This window comes from Pinus tabuliformis, chromosome 7 (genome assembly GCF_031772625.1).
Source record: "Pinus tabuliformis cultivar Carrire ecotype Pingquan chromosome 7, CPIR1, whole genome shotgun sequence".
Classification (NCBI taxonomy): Eukaryota; Viridiplantae; Streptophyta; class Pinopsida; order Pinales; family Pinaceae; genus Pinus; species Pinus tabuliformis.
The window spans coordinates 675630379-675650421 of record NC_142293.1 but is presented as its reverse complement, the minus strand read 5'-3'; the positions used below and the strand labels follow the sequence as shown (position 1 = coordinate 675650421).

The window sequence follows — 20043 nt, the reverse complement described above, 5'->3', positions numbered from 1 at the left end:
GATTTGTAATCAGTGCACAAGCAATTTTATTTGCAGGTTCAGAAGATTGAAGCAACAACAAAGAATGGAGTCTAAATTGGAGTTTCCACAATCAGCAATTCTCACTCCATATAATTATTTCGAATGGAAGCCAAAGATTCAACTTCATCTCAGAAGTAGAGGCTTATTTCGAATAACCATGGAAATGGAATTTGAACCAACATCGGCAATGGAGAAAACAAGATATTTCAATCGCATGGACGAGGCCTTCGGCATCCTATGTTTATCTATTTCTCCGGAACTGCTATTTCATGTTGAATCATGTTCAACTCCAAATGAAGTATGGAAAATTTTGGAAGAATTGTTTGGAAAACAGGATGAAATGCTTAGAATGATAGACGATTCGATCGCAACCTATAGAAATCGTCGTGAAAGCTTTAGCTTAGAATCGGTCGTGTACGACAACGACGAACCTCTGGATTCGATTTCGAACTTGCGAGAGATTGAAAGGCAAACAAGCTTACAACCCGATGATGACCAAGAGTTCGAATTCAAGGGTTTCGTCATCGATCCTGAAAGAACAAGCGATCAACCTGCCACAAATGTACGGAAATTGAGAATAGCATTGCATTCCGAGGTCGAAGCCATTGCGGCCACTGAAGCTTCGGAGAATTTTACAGTGCTGGTGCATGTTAAGGCTCCACCGGCCAGCGAAGCTTCCAAGGAACAAGATATGGTGGAACTGCGAGGAGATGGAACGGGAGAGAGGAAAGTATCGGATCAAATTTACGATTATGATGTTTACAATGATATTGGGGAACCAGATAGTAGTCCAGAGCTGGCAAGGGAAGTGCTGGGTGGATCCGAAGAATTCCCATATCCCAGAAGGTGTAGGACAAGCCGCCCACCAACGAAAATTGATCCCAGATGTGAAAGCCGAGTCAGTTTTCCAAACGTGAACTACATTCCACCGGACGAGAGGTTTCCTCATACAGATTTCTCGGATTTCGGAGCTCACACCGTCATGGCTTTTGCCAATATGATTGCCCCTACCATTGAGGATTTATTTGAATCAGCGTTCGAAACGTTCGAACAAATCGAACACCTCTACGTTCGGGGCTTCAAAAGTCCTTTTAATTCCAGGAAGAACCTTGGCGAGAAGCCGAGTCCCCTTCAGATTGTGCAGGGAATAGTGGAAGCCACTGAAGACAATCCACTGATCAACTTTTTGAAACCACAAGTCCTGGCGGTCAATGAACTCGCGTGGAAGACATATCGAGAATTTGCACGCCAGGCACTTGCGGGGGTGAATCCTATGGTCATTCAGTGCTTAGAGACATTTCCTCCATCCAGCAGCTTGGACCCAAATGTTTACGGTCCGTAGAAGAGCACGATCACGGAACAACACATCAAAAAATTCTTGGATGGCCTCTCACTGTCACAGGCTGTAGCATCCAAAAGGCTTTTTATCATGGACTACTACGATCCATACATGCTCTATGCTGAGCGCATCAATAAGATTTCCGACGAGATTAAATCATATGCCAGTCGCACACTTTTCTTCCTCACAGACGATGGAGAGCTGAAGCCTGTCGCCATCGAATTGTGTTTGCCTCCCACTGCTGATGGCAAAGCTGTTAGAAGCGTCTACACTCCTGGTGAGGATGGAACAGAAGAAGGAGCCTTATGGCAACTGGCAAGAGCTCATGCCCGTGTCAATGATTCCGGTTATCATCAACTGATCAACCATTGGCTGAGAACTCACGCGGTTATGGAGCCTTTCATTATAGCTACTCATAGACAACTGAGCAGAAGTTTCGATTCCTGCGAGATCGACTCGGGGTGAAGGACACGACTGCCTAGCAGTTGGCTTTTCTCTACTTTTGCATTATATTTTGAGGGGGGGTTTTCTTCCCACTGGGTTTTCCCTCTTTCCTCCTTTTTATGCATTGTATATGGGTACCTAAAATGGCCGTGTTGCCGGGACTCATTCATTTTGCATCACACTCACCTAAGTTATGCTTAAGGGGGGGTGTTGGTGTACATGCACTTAGACTAGCTGTAGACTAGCTGTGTTGGTGTACATGCACCTAGATTAGCTCCAGTTAACTTATTGCTTGCATGTGGCACATGTACACATTAACATAAGATAAAGCACACTTAGCTTTAGTTAGCTTTAGTTATTGCATGTACAACTAAGCTTAACTTAGTTGCTTTTATGTATTTATTCTAAAACTCATATTGTAGAATTCAACTTTCATTCTTTTCTCAATTCTTGCTCGCTTTCTTCCTTCTCTTGCAAGCTTGTTATTGTTTTGCAGATCTAGATCTATCTGTGTTTCTCAAAAATCTTACAAAAATAGATCTATACTTGAATAACAACAACAAATCAACTAAATAATACAGTAATAACAACAACAAATCAACTAAATAATCCATATTACTGGAGATCTCAACAAACAGACTCATATTAGGCTAGATTCAGGAGCGCCAATAGGTTGGATCTCAGATAGCATAGATCTATAAAAATTTCATTTATTTAATGGACATACAAGAGATATGCCCACGGGGACATTTTCGCCACCTTCATTGTATAGCAGCTGATTTCTTCTCAACTTTGATACTCAGGTACGGATATTAAAAGAATCTGTCCAAATGGACCTACATTTTACTTAGCAGAATAAGGGTCAAAGTGGGTGTTTAATTATTTACCAGCCTGCTTGGCGAGGCATCTCTAGGAACGGCCCCGGAGGCCGCTCTTCGTGATATAATTGATGAGTTTCTCATCTTCCTCTGGTGACCAGCGACCTTTCCTAAGCTGTTGTTTGGAGGGAAGGAAGGTGCCTTGTTCGTGCCCGTCTGTGTACCTCATTTTCAGTAAAATTCTATTATCTCCGAGAGAGTGGTGATGGTCTTGCACTCTCCAACAATCCCCGCAGGAAGCCGGTGTCATCTAGGTTGCAGTCGGCTCCTCTCATTTGTCCAAACTCAAACACAGAGAGAGATTGAGAAGCAGGCACATAACAAAACACGTTTCAATCGTCTGTTGACGATGGGGCCATCATTCTCCAATTTTCAATGGCGGGCACATGGGCAAACGACCAACCTTTTGTAACGACAAAATATGATTGTTGCGACTCAGAACGGATCATTATAATATTTTTGAATCTTGTTTTGTTAGCCATTTTATTCCTCCCTTCCCGGGACGATAGTAGTATGAGAGCTCTCCCTTAGCCATTTAATTTGTTGAACATCCAATCCCTCAGCTAGAGTTGTTAATGGTGAACCAAATGGGGTCCACTTTTACTTCCTCCACTCCGCTGAATCAGCGTATGTTGAGTCGTTGAAGAAATGAGAAAGTTTAGTTGAGTCGTGATTACCAGCCACGCATGAAAAAATCATAGTTCTCCACTCTTTACGGAGAAAAGTAATTTAGTCAAATTGTGTAGGTAACGCCTAAAAACTGGTTACTGAAAACACAAATGACAAGCGAATACTCGTATTTTTGTTGAGAAGGATGATGTGTTTAACTGATTCATTTCATATATTTGATGTGGAAGCTTGTATGAGAACTTGTGACTATTAAGGGTACTACCATTATTTGGATTTTTTGTGTGATTATCTTCATTTACTTTTGTCTTTTAACTGGGATTTTGGTGGGTACATTTTAACTTCATTTTTGTATTTTATTTATTATTGATATCAGAATTTGAGAACTAAAATTAAAATTGATATTCTTATTTATTAGTTATATTAATATATATTGTTGAGTTTTTAATAAAAAATAGTGGTACCTTGTTGAGTTGTCAAAGGTATTGTTATGTTGTTAAGAAACATTTTAGAATGTTGTAGAAATAATATTTTTGATATTTATGTAATAAGGCGTTTGCTACTCTTGGCTTACACTGATTAGATTATGAATATCTTTTAAGTGAATTTCTTTTCTCTAGAAACCTCTTTGTTGAGTGCTCGACTTTTTTTTAATGGTTTGATTGTCAGCAATGATCCAACACCACATTGTGACAAAGATTGTCTCAATATTAAAATCAACCATGGTCAACCATGGTCACATTGTGTCAAATATTTTCTAATGGTCCAACTTCACATTATGACAACCATGGTCAACCATTGTCCAATGTCGCGTTGTGAGAAATATTGGCTCAATATGAAAATCAACCATGGTCAAACATGGTCAACCATGGTCCATCGTCGCATTGTGGCGGAGATTGTCTCAATATGAAAATCAACCATGGTCAATTGTGATCAACCAAGTTTGTTTTAAGTTTTATAATATTTATCTTAAGGTTTATATATTTTGGGTTTACGATATTAATCCCTTGGGTTTAATATTATTCCCTTGGGTTTTTAGTATTGATCCCTTTGGTTTATAATATCAATCCCTTGGGTTTATTAATCCAAGGATTTATTAATATCACATTATGACAGCCATGGTCAACCATTGTCCAACATCGCATTGTGACAAAGGTTGTCTCAATATGAAAATCAACCATGGTCAACCATCTTCAATCACGGTCAAACATTGTAAACCATCTTCAATCATGGTCAAACATGGTCAACCATTTTCAATCATGATCAAACATGGTCAACCATGGTCCAACATCATATTGTGGTGAAGATTGTCTTAATATGAAAATCAATCATGGTCAATCGTGGTCAACCAAGTTTGTTTTATGGTTTATAATATTTATCTTAGGGTTGATATACGTTGGGTATACAATATTAATCCCTTGGGTTTATTATTATTCCCTTGGGTTTTTAGTATTAATCCCTTGGATTTATTAGTGTCTTGGGTTTAATATTCACAGGGTATAATATTATTGACAGGGTTTATAATATTATTCCTAGGGTTTAATATAAATCTGTTGGGTCTATAATATAAATTCCTTGGGTTTATTAATCCCCTGGGTTTTTAGTATTAATCCCTTGGGCTTATTAATCTCTTAAGTTTATAATAATCTCAATATGGGTTTGTGAAAAATATTTTCTCAATATGGAAAGCAATCATGGTCAACTATGTTCAACCATGGTTAACCATGGTCAATCATGATCAACATTAGTCAAACATGGTTGATCATGGTCAATCATGGTCAACCATGGCCCATCGCCATATTATGAGAAATATTTTCATAATATCAAAACAAATCATGGCCAACCATTATCGATCATGGTTAACCATGGTCACATTGTAACAAAGATTATCTCATATTTTAATGCCACATTTAAACATCCATTGTCAACTATGGTCAACCATGGTCAACCATATTGTCTGAATATGAAAATCAACCCAACCATGGCTAATCATGGTCAACCATGGTCCAATGTCACATTGTGACAAATATTGTCTCAATATTTAAATCAACCATGGTCAACCATTGTCCAACATCTCATTGTGACAAAAATTGCCTCAATACGAAAATCCAACATGGTCAACAATGGTTAACCGTGGTCAATAACTATGGTCACATTGTGACAAAGATTGTCTAATGGTCCAATGTCATATTGTGGTAACCATGGCCATCAATGGTGAAGCATGGTCCAACGTCGCATTGTGATAAAACTTGTCTCAATATAAAATCATCCATGGTCAACGAGGGTCCAATGCCACGTTGCGACAAAAATTTTTCTCAATATGAAAATCTTTCTTGGTCAACCATGGTCCAGCGTCACATTGTGACAAATATCATCTCAATATGAAAATCAACCATGGTCAACCATGTTTTTTTATGGTTTAGTATATTTATATTAGAGTTTATATTCCTTGTGTTTACAATACTAATCCCTTGTGTTTAATATTAATCCCTTGGGTTTAATATTATTCCCTTGGATTTTTAGTATTAATCCCTTGGGCTTATTAGTGCCTTGGTTTTATAATATCAATTTCTTGGGTTTATTAATCTAAGGGTTCATATTCTAAGAGTACAATATTATTGATAGGTCTTATAATATTATTCAGAGGGTTTAACATAAATCCCTTGTTCCTATAAACTTTTGGGTTTAAAATATAACTCATTGGGTTTATTAATCCCTTGGGTTTATAATATTAATAACCACTTACGTTTATAATATTAATCATAAGGGTTTATAATATTAATCTCTTGTGTTTTTAATATTAATCCCTTGGGTTTTTAATACTAATTCCTTGAGTTTATTAATCTGTTAAGTTTATAATAATAATCTCTTTGGTTTATTGATCTTAGGGTTTATATTCCTATGGTTTAATCTTAATGCTAGGGTTCAATGTTATTCCTTTGGGTTTTAGTTCCTTGGGTTTTATAATATCTATAAAACCTTAGATTTGATATATTTTAAATAATAATGTCTTTCATATTAATCACATCATTAGGATTTGATGTGATTAATCTGAAAGACATTATTATTTACATTATGGATCACAAAAGCCTACGATCTAACATTTGTTATATTCATATATTTATTTAGCATATTAGGTTTATAGTATAGCATATACTAAGTTGACACCTACGGCATATATCAACTGCATTTATTAATTTGGTTGTGCTAGTAAATAATATCTAGTAATGAATTTGAGTTTATGTGAATTATAAATTAGGGTGATTTTTAATTAAGTCAATTTAGGGTGTTTATTACTTATTGTGTTTGAGGATGGTTAAGTAAGTCAATTTTCTCAAGTAAGTAAGTCATATATATTATTTATATTAAGGATAATAATTTACCAAGGATAATAATTTGGTATGGATATCTCATGGTAAGCTTAAAGGTAAATTGATTAACCTTATTTATAAAAACTAATTGACATATAAATGGTGGAAAATAAAACATAAAACAAATAAATAAATTATAAGTGTTAAAAAAACTGAATATAATATATGAATAAGGTGAATGATATATATTATTATAATATGAATAAGTTGTGGTGAATGATATAAAATATTCTTTTTTAAGTGAAAGGGAAGAAATAGTAATTTTATGTAAACAAATTAAGATAAAGTAATAAAATCATATATATGTGAAATTGAAATGACATAATGAAATAGATGAGAAGACATGGGAAAATGGAAAAAAAAAATTAAAAATTGAAAGTTTTGAAAAAAAAAAAACCCTTAAAAATTAAGTGAAAAGGAATGATAAAAATTGAATAAACTTCAATACATTAAATTAAATTAAATTGTGTAATAATAATAAAAAAATTGAAATTATGAATGCCAATGAGGTTTATCCTAGTGTGGAGGAAGAATTGTTAACACTCATGTTCAAATTCCATAAATTATATGTTTATGATTATAATTAAGTTTCTTATTTTAAATGAGACAGTTTGGAGGCAATCATTATCAATCTTATTCTTTTTTTTTTTATGGGCGAGAAAATCTTAAACTTTTATGTGACATAAAGTAGTCAATGACAATGTTCTATAAACGCACAAGATGTTTTGGTAAGGCAATGAAAAAGGTTTATGGTCCAAAACCTGTGGGTAAATTTGTCTATGTGGTATGGCTAGGCTAGGTGCAACCCACGTGTGATTTTATTGATCAAGATGATAATGAAATAAAAAAGTATATTTTAAAATAAAAGGAAATGAATTATTATGATAGTTGTTCCTCAAAGAAACCCCATTGAAATGGAATTCCCTAGTGAAAAGAAAAAGAAATGAAGAGGAGATGTGAAGAATGGAAATAGAAAAGATGATAGCTCAAAGAAGTAATATTCTTAATGATTGAAAGAGAAGAAAATGTTGAATTTGTCCCACAACAAAATAATATTGTCATTGAGCGATGAATATCTGCAAATTTCTTATCATTTATTAATAATACACCAAATCTGCATATAGCTCACCCTTTTATAATTAACTCCTTAATTAATAAATTTATTAATAAACAAAGTTTTCTTCTCCTTTGAATTTCCATAAAATTATGTTTTGCGTTATATTTTATTATTGTATTCTTGTTCAATGGGAATGTGAATGAGAAATAGAAATGCTAATTAATTTATTTAATACCATATCATTTCTACTATTGTTTTACTACGAAACAACCCCCCCATTTATAACAAACAATAGCTAGGCTTAGAGTTGTAAATGGGGACCCTTTTAAATTTTTAGGCTTAGGATAATAAAACCCTAACTCTAAGAAAATTCCTAACAATACCTTGCAAAACAAACTAAGGATGAAATCCATATCGCAAATCGCAAATTGCACTTTTCCACATGACCATGTTAAAAAACCTTTACAACATTGCGATATGTGATTAGGTCTCCTGCTGCGATAACATCACCTTGTCATTTCACAATCACACTTTGCATAGTTCATGAGAAACTTGAACATTCCATTAGAACAACCACAAACAATTTGCGAAATGTGATATTGCGATCCCTGCAATTGCATTTTTCTTAATACATCTGGTAACACTATACTTATCTCTTTTAAGACCGTGATGCGCGATTAAGTCTGGTAAATTGTGTGGAATAATTAAATTTTAAATACCAAAACAAACAAGTTGACAGGTTATTTAATATTTAGTGGCTCGAGGAAGGATAATCATTTTCCTGGTTATGTGTAGTTATAATTGAGTATCTCATTAAAACCTTTCTCATGATCCAAAGTCATTTCAGAGAAGCTTTCAATCTTAATTACTAGATATCGTCTGCATTGATATATCTTGTCTATTTTAGGAAAGAAACATAAGGCATGTCACTAAGAAAGGTGATGCAGAAACAGAGCAAACAAACCATTGTTGAAGCTGAGTTTACAGAGATGGCTCCTATCTTTGCTGATACAGTTTGTGATGTTGTCGGAGGTGCAATAGCTTGGGAAGTAATTTACAATAGGCTGGAGGACGAGCATCCTTAAATCACTGTTACCAGAGCAATAGCTGACTAAAAAATGCATTCAGAACTTCAATGTAGAGATGCTTCCTGTTTATTCCTTCATAGCATAGGAGCAAGACCTAAAATCCTCCCCTATACAGATATGATGAGGTGGGTGATTGAAAACCTTATCATTGAAGATAGGCAGTTCACGAATTCAAGGATGGAACACACAGGGTTGTTCAGAGCAGAGGATCTAAAGAAGATGTTCCACATACTTGATCTGCAGGATATCTACGACAACACATTTGTGGCTAATTTTGCAAAGAAGAATCGAGACCCCTTCAAGCTAATTCATGGTTGGAGGGTGTTGGACAACAAATTCAAGTATGACAAATCAAGTATGTATGTTATAGCCTCTTTGGCAAATCCCTACAACTATGCAGTAGCCATGTTATGTAGATTGTATGGGCTACCCAATAATACTAGGTTTTCAATAGAATGGATTCCTTTGATTGATGCCCGTGTTAGTTCCCATATCATGAATTGGCATTCCATCCTGTCTGAAAACCTAGCCACCACCATTCTCGAATATCGACAGAAGAAAGCTTCCTTTTCAGATAACCTCCCTCCCTTCTATTTTAGTGCCTACATTATGGATGCTATCTGTTTTTGCACAACATTTCCAACCATGGGTTGGAAATGGACGTTACAATATACTCACCCAATCCATCTTTCATAAAACAATTATGGGAATCACATTACATACATCACTTCTATAAGATATTCCATGTTGTTGTGTTGCCCCTAAATCAAATTATTTTCAATAAGAAAGCCCTTAGGTTTTCCCAAGAAGCTGCAACAGACTTTCTTACTATCGGCAAGTATTGTATTGAAGAGTGGTTCACCTATAGTAGTGTTTTTGGTAGCATGGCTAATCCACACGTCCTTCCTTTATATGTTTCTGATAAGTTATTAGAAAGAGAGATTGCCTACCAGACTGTGGGAAAGGGTCTGACTAAATTTCTCAAAGACAAGAAGAAGTAAATATGGTCCATTTTCCCTGTCAAATGCGGTTCTTTTGCTTTAGCCAATTTTGTTCATGCCACTAAGGAATTAGCACATATAGAGGCCCTCAGGCTTCATACATTGCCTAAGAGGAAATTTGATCCAAACAAAGTGGCATATAATGTCACTACTGGAGTAAAGCTCAAGCCATACAATCATGATGATAATTATTTTGAGGATTTGTTACAGTTAGCCGTATCCTTCGAATAAGCGTTCAAATGGGCAAAAGTGAATCTGAAACCTGAATATTTTCGAAGATTTCAGGAACTTAGAGATGAGAGGCTCCGGGTGATCCCAATGCATCTATTAAAACCCGAGGATAAGACTACTCCAAGAGTCACCATTGATAATGGAGGTCCTAGGTCTCAAATAGACTCTCAGGTAAACACTGAGAAGACACCAGACACACGGAAGCCCCAAGACATTGACAACACAATTGAGTCTAGTAGGAAGTCAGCTAAGAAGCAAGTGATGAGCACCCCGACTACAAAAATCGGTTCAGAGACCAAAGGCAGTAGTTTAGAGTAGAAGTGGGATCAGTTTAATCAAAAATTGCAAGGCACTCCGAAAGCCTCAAATTCCCAAGAAACAGATGAATTCAAAACTCCTACACATGTTCATAAAGATACAGAGCCCAAGTCTATTGACGAACAATCTATACCTATGGAGGAACAAGCAACAACGTCCCAGCATACTGAAATTATCCCTGCTTTGCCCACATCGAAGATTGTTCTCAAAGTGATTGAAATAACTCCACTTGATGTGTTCTATAGCCCTCTCTACAAGGCTATAGTTAGAAGGCAGAGGAAAAGGAGAAGGGTAGATGCACCTGAATTCCCACTTGGAAATGAGCCCATGGACATTGTTTGGAAGGACATTCCTTTCAATCCGACTGAGAACTTGACTAGACTATCACAGTTCATACACTACAACAAAACAAGCAATTTGCGCCAGATTTAGCACCAGATTTTAGTGCATTTTTTTCTCAATTGGGATGAGCAGCCTGGCGCTAAATCTGGCTCTATTGTACAATTTTTAAAGCGTCCTTTTTTGCACCAAATTTTGCATCTTTTTTACGCCAAATTTTCCATCATTTTTTGCATCATATTTTGCACCAAGATTTTCATTTGGTTTTACAACAGGTTTTGCTTCTAGTTTTGTGCCATTTTTTGCATCTATTTTTGCATCATTTTTTTCTTCCTCTTTTGTGGCATTCTTTTCTTCTAGTTTTGTGTCATAATTTGCATCGATTTTTACACCATCTTTGGCATCTGATTTAGTGCCTTTTTTTACATCCAGTTTGTGCCAATTTTTGCATCTGGTCTTATGCCATTTTTTGCTTCTAATTTTGTACTTATTTTTACATCTATTTTTGTGCCAGTTTTTCTCCCTTTTTTTACACCATTTTTTCCATCCAATTTTGCACCATATGTTGAATCTAATTTAGTGTCAAATTTTGCATGCATTTTTGCACAATTTTTTGCATCTGCTTTTGCGTTTTATTTATCTCCCTTTTTTGCACCATATTTTGCATTTAATTTTGCATCATTTGTTTCATCCAATTTAGCATCATTTTTAACACCATTTCTTGCATCCAATTTTGCATCCTTTTGAGCATCTAAATTTGCATCCTATGTTGAACCATATGTTGCATCCACCTTTGCATCCCATTTTGTGTCTATTGTTACGTTCAATTTTGAGCCATTTTTTCGTCTACTTTTGCATTTGTTTTTGCACCAAGTTTTGAATGATTTGTTGCACCTCATTTTACATCCAATGTTGCATCTCAATTTGCATCCAAATTTGAGCCATTTTTATGCCCATTTTTGCACCATTTTTTCTTCTTTTGTGTCCATTTCTGCACCATTTTTTATGTCCAAATTTGCATCCTTTTTGGTATTTAATTTTTCATCCTTTTTGGCTTCCAAATTTGCATCCTTTTTTCTGCCACATTTTGTATCCACATTCGCATCTCATTTTGCACCTAGATTTTAGTTTGAATTTTCATCTAGTTATGCATCATTTTTGACATCCTTGGTTTCACTCTTTTTTAATCCCATTTTGCATCTTGTTTTGTGTCTTTTCTTACATCCTTTTTTCATCCTAATTGTACACCATTCTTTGAATCCTCATTTTGGTGTCCATTTTTGCATCCTTGTTTGTGCCCAATTCGGTATCCTTTCATATGCCCTATTTTGTTCCCTTCTTTGTGTCTAGTGTTGCAGCATTTTTTTATTTTACTTTAAAACCCTTTTTGTGTTATTGTTTGCATCTTGTTTTGATGGCTAGTTTAACATCCAATTCTACTCCCAATTTTGCATCCATGGTTAAATCCACTTTTGGCTTCTTGTTTAGAGTTTTACTTTTATTTCCATTTATGACCCCCTCTATGGGTTCATTTTACTAAGTCCATTTACATAGTGAAATATATTAAAGTTTCTAAATATCTTTTTGCTGTAGGATTTAATGCACGGTTAGATGAAAATAAAATGAAAATAAAACCCTCTCAGTTTATCCTAGAAACCTAGGACAAACCAATTAAGAGAAAGGTTGTTCTAAGGCTTAGGATTCTTAGTAGATCAAGATGTAGCATATAGATTAAGAAAAAGAGAATGAATTCTTGTGAGTCCTCACATGCAGGTCTTCTTGGAGTCTTTAGTATAGCTAGGAAGTGCTCCTAGCTAGCTCCAAAGCTTGGCCCTACACATAAGAGAGAGAATAAAACAACCTTCACAACATAATATATTGATAATCGAAACTATCAGAAACATATAAATATTATTGAATAAATAAATACAAACCAAAATTCCATAAATCCATTAGTTAAATAGAAGAAGTAAAGAATGAATAGAAACATATGGAAGGAAGAACAATTGATCTATATGAATAAAGGAGTTGGAGGAAAGTTACAACAATCAGATGTAGTTGCAACAACACCTCCCCCAACTCATAGCTCCAAAACTCTCCCTCTCAAGATAGATCTCACCAGTGTGACAATACAAGAATTCCCATCATTTTTCAATGGCCAAGCCTCCAATATATAGGAAAGTGAAGGCTATGAAGATTTTCCAAATTCCTCATTAGTTCAATTTGGGAAAAATCTTTTGGGTGAATAATGTTTCCTCATATAAAAATGGCCTTTTCCACTTTTTAGATGCTTTTGTGCTTAGGAAAAAGCTTCCCGATGCTTGATGGCTCTCTCCCGCTTTTGTATGCTTTTATTTTTTAGAAAAAAGCTAAAGATGAGGATAAAGAGATCACATTCCATCATATGAGTTTCCGAAAGTGAACAAGAGTGTCAAATTCAAATTCTAGTTTGCTTATGTTTTAGTTTTTTATTTAATATATATTTAGTTTTAGTATTTTTTTTATTTTCTAAAAAAATATATTTAGTTTTTGGTATTTTTTTCTATAAGAGAGATTATATTTTGTTTTTATAAAAATGGATTTTAAACATTCCATTCATGCTAAATTTGTGATTTTATGATAGGAGTTTAAATTATATATAAAAAAGTAACTCAATGCCATGTGTTGTGTTGTTGACATGGGTGTTATACATATATTCCTTGCTAAGTTATAGTATGTGCTTGGGTTTTTTTAATGTAATAAAACTAATTATGTTCTTCATGATATCTTGAAATGTTCATCTTGAACCAGGCTAATAAAACAATAAAGTTAAAATAGGTTTGCCTTTGTCCTTTGTAGATATTTGTCCCAATTAATCTTGATCTTAATAGATTAATTGTCTTATGGTGGCCTTGAGTGGTTACCTCCATTAGTTGCATGCTTTATAGTTTTCTGTTAGTGACACTTTTTAGGCTTGATAATATATTATTTAATTTATCAAAATGTGTTACTGTCCATATTATTGTTAAATATGTTGGTTTTTGAGCATGTTTTAGCAAAACGTTCCCAAAATGTTTATAAATTGTATTTTATAATGCAATGATTCAGTGCTTGATGAAATTGTTTTGGACAATTTTTTTAATGATTCATTGATTGATAAAATTGTTATGGATATTTTTTTAGTATATTAAATTGTATGTGGTAAAGTCAAAAGTCACCTATTTTTTAGATTTTCATTGGCCAATTTCCCTTAAGGCCATCAAGTTCACCATTTGGTCCCAGGTTAAGGAAATATAGGAGTCATGAAGTGGAATTGTCCAAGCACTTAAATCTTGAGACATGTTTTCTTTTAGTCACATTATACTTCCTTTCTATGTAAATTCTCAATGAAAATAGTCTCATGGAACATGAGGGGCCTCAATAGTAAAGGAAAACAAAGACTCTTAAAAGAAAAATGGTATGCAAAGCACCCATCAGTAATGTTGATATAAGAAGCGAAAGTATTAAGTGAGGTTCTACCTCATATAATTAGAAAATGGCGGAGGAATTTCCAAGTAGTAGTGACTGATGCTTAGAGATACTTTGGTGGAATGGTTATTATTTGAAATGATCAAGAAATCAAGGTTACCAATATGTTTACCTCTTTTCGCATTATTGACAATACAATTTTAGTTAATTGACATCGAGGACTACTACCATGTATCCAATGTCTATGACTCCAATATCGCAAATGGAAAACCTCTATTTCTCAATTCTATTTCTAGCACAAGTAATTTATACTCCCCATCTCCATGGATTATTGGGAGTGACTTCAATATTATCAAGTGTCTCAAGGAAAAGAAAGGATGAATCACAATGTTTAACAAGATATTTTGTAAGCTATACCATTAAAGCCATAAAGTAGTCTTCATTAAAGTTGTCAAGCAATGGGTCTCAAATGCACACATGTGGATCAATGAGATGTAATACATGTGTGTGTGGTGACTAACTTAATACACCACTCTAATAACTCCACAAACTTATGTATTTCACTCCGTCACATAAATTGACAGTAGTGTGACATAAGTAAACCAAGAGTAGACATGAAAGCCTTAGGCAACAAACATTCCCTACATCCTCAATTAGGTGCTTAAATGATGAAGTGAAAATGCAAGGAGAAAAGAGTAATTCATGATTTAACCAGCACAAACATGTGATCAAGTGTGACTAGGAGTGTATATAATCATATATTTTCCAAAGAGGGAGTGAATACATGAGTTACCATTCATTGGCCCTTATTTTTCTTTCTTTTTCATTTTCTTAAATATAGGACTTAGGGAATAAGGTTTTCATAAGTTTGGCACAACTCGTAGATATAAGATTTACATGAATTTTCACTTCAACCTTAGAGTTTAGACTTAGATAAATCAACATAGTGTATCTTTAATGATTTTGGCTTTCACTTTTTTATTTTATTTGATCAAAAATGACAAAATGGGAAATATTTTGCCACAAATCTATGAATGCTTAATCATAAAGGTGTCATGTGATGAAAATAAATTAATGATGTTATTCTCTATGAAAATGATGGGTATTCTTGAGAAAATCTTATGCTTGTGGATGTCTCCTCTCTGGTTGAGAGGGAGTGAGGGTAGAAACCATATTATCCATGTTTCATGTACTATGGCCAGGTCTAACAATCATAAGCCTAGTAGGGAGAATGGTGGATTGGATAAACATCTGGGACCAATATTCTTTGAGAATTTGGACTTTGACTAGGACTAATCATCATAAGTCAAGTACATGAATCCAAGATAAGAATAGTCATGAGGATTGGCATTCCCTGGTGTCAAATATTATGATAGTGGATTAGGAAATGATCATGTGAGGACATACCTGGTGAACAACTTGGTGGGGTAAGTGCCTAGAGAGGCAGTGGTGTCCAAATTTATGCGTCCCAACATTGTGCTCTGATCTAATGGAGAGATAAACTTGTTAGTCAAGGCCTTACTATTTTGACAATGTTGGCTATGATGATGTAAATCATCATTGATGCTTATCAATCTAGATCCCTTCTTACATGAATATTTCAACTTGAGAGTACTTTTTTGTCTCATTATGAGTATCTCCCTAGTTTATAGGGAGGGTCAACATCTTCATTATCGCCATCATCACCACCATCAATTTCATCATTATTGTCATCATTTCATTATCGTCATAATCACCATTCATGTCATCATCATCATCATCATCATAATTATGGATATTGTCATCAATTGTTCATAATTATAGGCATCATAAGAAATATCATCAACCTAAAAAATGTTACGAGTGCTCGAAAAGGGTTGTCAGGACACATGATATATGCAAGAAAAATAACAACTCTATTTTTTAGAGATGATCGATGATCATCATCGTTACTACCATTGTCATTTTCATTATAATTGTCATCATCCCCATCATCATAACTAATATAATTTTTATCATAATTGTTGTCATCTTCATCATGAACATCATAATCATAATTCATGCCATTATTGTTCTTGATGATGACCAAGATGAAATAATGATAATGATGATCAGATGATGATGACTTGGAAGATGCCGCCAAAGATAATTATTATGATTTTGACCATGACAACATTTAAAAATTGGGAAGAATGGCCAAGGTCATTAGCGTCATCATCATCATTGTCATTGTAACTCTCATCATCTTTATCATCATTGTCATTATCATAACAATCACAATTCATGTCATCGTCATCATCTTCATTATCATCATCGTTATAATTATTGACATTGTCATCAGTTGTTCATAATTTTCAATGTCATAAGAAATACAATCAATGCAAAAAATATGATGTGTGTTGGAAATGGGATGCAAAAGTGAACAAAAAAATGGGGGTAAAAATAGACGTAAATTTGGATGAAAAGTGGACACAACATAAGTAGATGCAGAACAAGACAAAAAAATTGACACAAAAGTGGATGAAAAATTAGATGCAATAGTTGATGCAAACTTGAACACAAAATAGGATTCAAACATGGATGAAAAAGTGGAAGAAAACATGGGCACAATAGTAGGCATAAAACTTAGCATGAATTGTGGTGAAACAAATGTGGATACTACAATGAATGTAAAAAAAAAAAGAACACAAACTTGAATGCAAAAATGAGGAAAATTTGGATGAAAAAAAGGATGTAAACATGGGCCAAACATGGGTGCAATAGTGAACACAAAATTAGCTGCAAAATTGGACAAATCAAAAGTGGATGTAAAAGTAGATTCAAAATGGGATGCAAAAAACATAAACAATATTTGATGCAAACTTGGACACAAAAGAGGATACAAATGTGGATGCAATAGTGGAATAAAATGTGGGTTGCAACAATAGGCATAAGATATGGCACAAATCATAGCACAACAAAAGTGGATGAGAAAGTGGATGTAATAATAGACAAAAAAAAAAGATGCAAACTTAGATGCAAGACAAGATGCTATAAGGGATGTAAAAGTGGATGCAAACACGGGTGCAACATGAGAAACAAAATTGGATGCAAAATATGGATGCAATGGAAGTACATGCAAAAGAAGATACAAAATGAGATGCAAAACCCAACACAAAAGTGGATGCAAAAATAGATGCAATGTTTTATGCAAAAGAGGATGCAAAGATGGATGCAAAATTGGAAGAAAATGTGGGTACAATAGTAAGTACAAAACATGGCACAAATTGTGTCACAACAAAAGTGGATGTAATGATAGATACAAAAAAAGAAGCAAATGAAGATGAAAAATAGGATGCAAAAAGGGATGTAAAAGTGGGCGTAAACATGGGTGCAACAATGGATGTAAAATATGATGCAAAAGTTGATACAACAAAATTCTATGCAAAAGTAGATGCAATACAAGACACAAAACCTGATGCAAATCTTGACACAAAAGTGGAAATAAAAAGGGACTAAAAATAGACGTAAAAGTCAATGAAAACCTAGATGTATATGAGGATACAATCGTGGATGCAAATTTAGAAACAAAAAAAGGTGGAAAGGAGGTGTCAAACTAGGTGCAAATTATGGCACAAGAAAAAATGATGTAATAGTGGACACAATAACAGATGAAAAAGAGGATTTAATATGGATGCAAAACAAGATGTAAAAGTCAATGCAACAAAAGTAGATGCAAAAACTAGACATAAACGTCGATGCAAAACTTGGAACAAAGGGGATGCAAAAGATATGCAAAAATGGATGCAAAAATGGATGCAAAAAATGATTTAAAAAATGATGCAAAAGAGGATGCAAGAGATGATGCAAAAGTTGATGCAAGTGTAGGCGCAAAAAGTGGATGCAATAGAGGATGCAAAAGATGGTGAAACAAAATTAGGTGCCAAACTTGATGCAAAACATGGTGCAAAGGATGGCACAAAACTTGGCATAAAACGTGGCGTAAAACTTGGTGTAAAATCTGGTGCAAAACCTATTACAATACCTGGTGCTAAACTTGATGTAAGACTTGGTGCAAAACTCGGTGAAAATTTTGCATCAAGTTTTGCACCATATTTGATAAATGGACACAAATAGCACCAAAAATGGTCTCTAGATGCAAAAAAGAAAGCAAAAAGGGATGCTAATCACAGGGTTTTTTTGTAGTGATAGGAGCATACGCATCGGCCACTATGGACAAGGCCATTGGGTCTCTACTTTACTAAGGGAGAAAGAGGAGAGAATAGTCCAGCTTGAATAAGAGCTCGAGGTATAGAAAGCAAGCGAAAACAAGCAACCGACCGATCAACTCAAGCAATTGCAGCAAGACATGGAGGTCCTGAAAATAAGCCACGAGGCTAATATATCGGACAAAAATATACAACTCCATGAAATGCAGCAATCTAGGGAAAGATACAAGGACGTTCCCACTACTGAGGAGTTCATCAAAGAGGCCTTGGAATTAAATTCCCTTCTGGTGAGAAAGCAAGAGTATTTCTTCCAAAATATGTCACATATTACTCCCTATCTGACTACTAGCAACGAGCTGACAAATAAGGCAATCAAACATAGAACAAATTTTAACAATTAAACACCAGAATCTCTGAGTTCATTGAGTGGCAGGAAATAGAAGATGGAAAGAAGGCCAATCTATCCGAGATTGAAGAAACTCATAAAGACATTCTCTTCACAATTTGGGATGCCAGAATAAAACAGACTGAGCTAGTAGTTGCAAGGGCAGCTGGAGTATCAAAGAACATCGTCAAAGCAGTGAATCACATTCTGTTCGCCACCAATATCATCAAAGAAGGCAATATGAAAGAAATTCTCGATTTAACTGCTCTGTATAAAGACTAGCAAGAAAAGGCAGAGAGTTAAAGAGAGGCAATTACAAAACTGACCATGACCAACTAGGAGTCGTATTGGAAGTATCTGGTTTTAAGCCACATATCCAGATTATGACTCTTAACTGTTCCCTTCATACTACAGAAAGGATGTTGCCACTACTCGTTGATGCAATCTTCACAGGACAACTCAGGACTCATTTCGGGCCACCTCCTCAAATCCAACCGATGACCGATATTTGTGATTTAGAGGACAAGCTGGCAGACATCAAGTCATCCTCTTAGTTTTGTTTATTTAGCCTCTCTTTATTTTTGGAGTTAGTTACCTAGTTAGGAGGAAGGTTGTTTCAAACCTCTGCAAATTTTGTATAATCTATTTTTGCACATTTAGTTAGAGTAGTATTTATACCCTTCTCATGCATTTAGAGAAGGGTCCAGAATTTTATAAAAAATATTTGCAAAGAATACACTATTATAAGTTTGTGAATGCTTTGGTGAAATGATGGAACATGATCATTTCTTTTGGATATTAGATTAATTTCCTTTGTTGATGCAATTTTGTATTCTTGGGAGACAATCCGATTTGAAGAAAGAAGTTGGTTTATATCATTTGTCAAATGAGAAGGACTTCACACATATGGTACTATTATCTTGTATGATTGATTTTGTTTACATTTAATTAGTGGAAAAACTTTACTTTCATGGAACTGCAACTAATGTGATAAGGAAAAAATGCTTCATAGAAAATCTCAGATAAGTTTGAGACCCTTAAGATTTGTTATTTACACCTATAGATTACATATTAATGATTTGTTTGACGAAATTCCTGTCATGGTTAGTAGGGGTCTAGTTAAGGTATTATTAAATTAATTGCATTCGTACTGTTATTTCCATGTCATCTTACTATTCCAAAGGTGTCATTTAATTCTAGGTAGTGACCTAGGCTCTGGGCTTGAAAATGTGGCTTAAATCCGAGGGACACTAGCATGCCCATCGCATGAGAGCGTCCAGAGGTCAAGTGGTCCAAAACCTCAGTAGGAC

At 34.7% G+C, this 20043-nt stretch overlaps 1 pseudogene; it reads left to right on the top strand.

Annotated features, from left to right (window-relative positions):
• The first annotated feature begins 370 nt into the window (after window positions 1-370).
• Window positions 371-1825, top strand: LOC149249268 (linoleate 9S-lipoxygenase A pseudogene; annotated as a pseudogene).
• Window positions 1826-20043: the final 18218 nt, after the last annotated feature.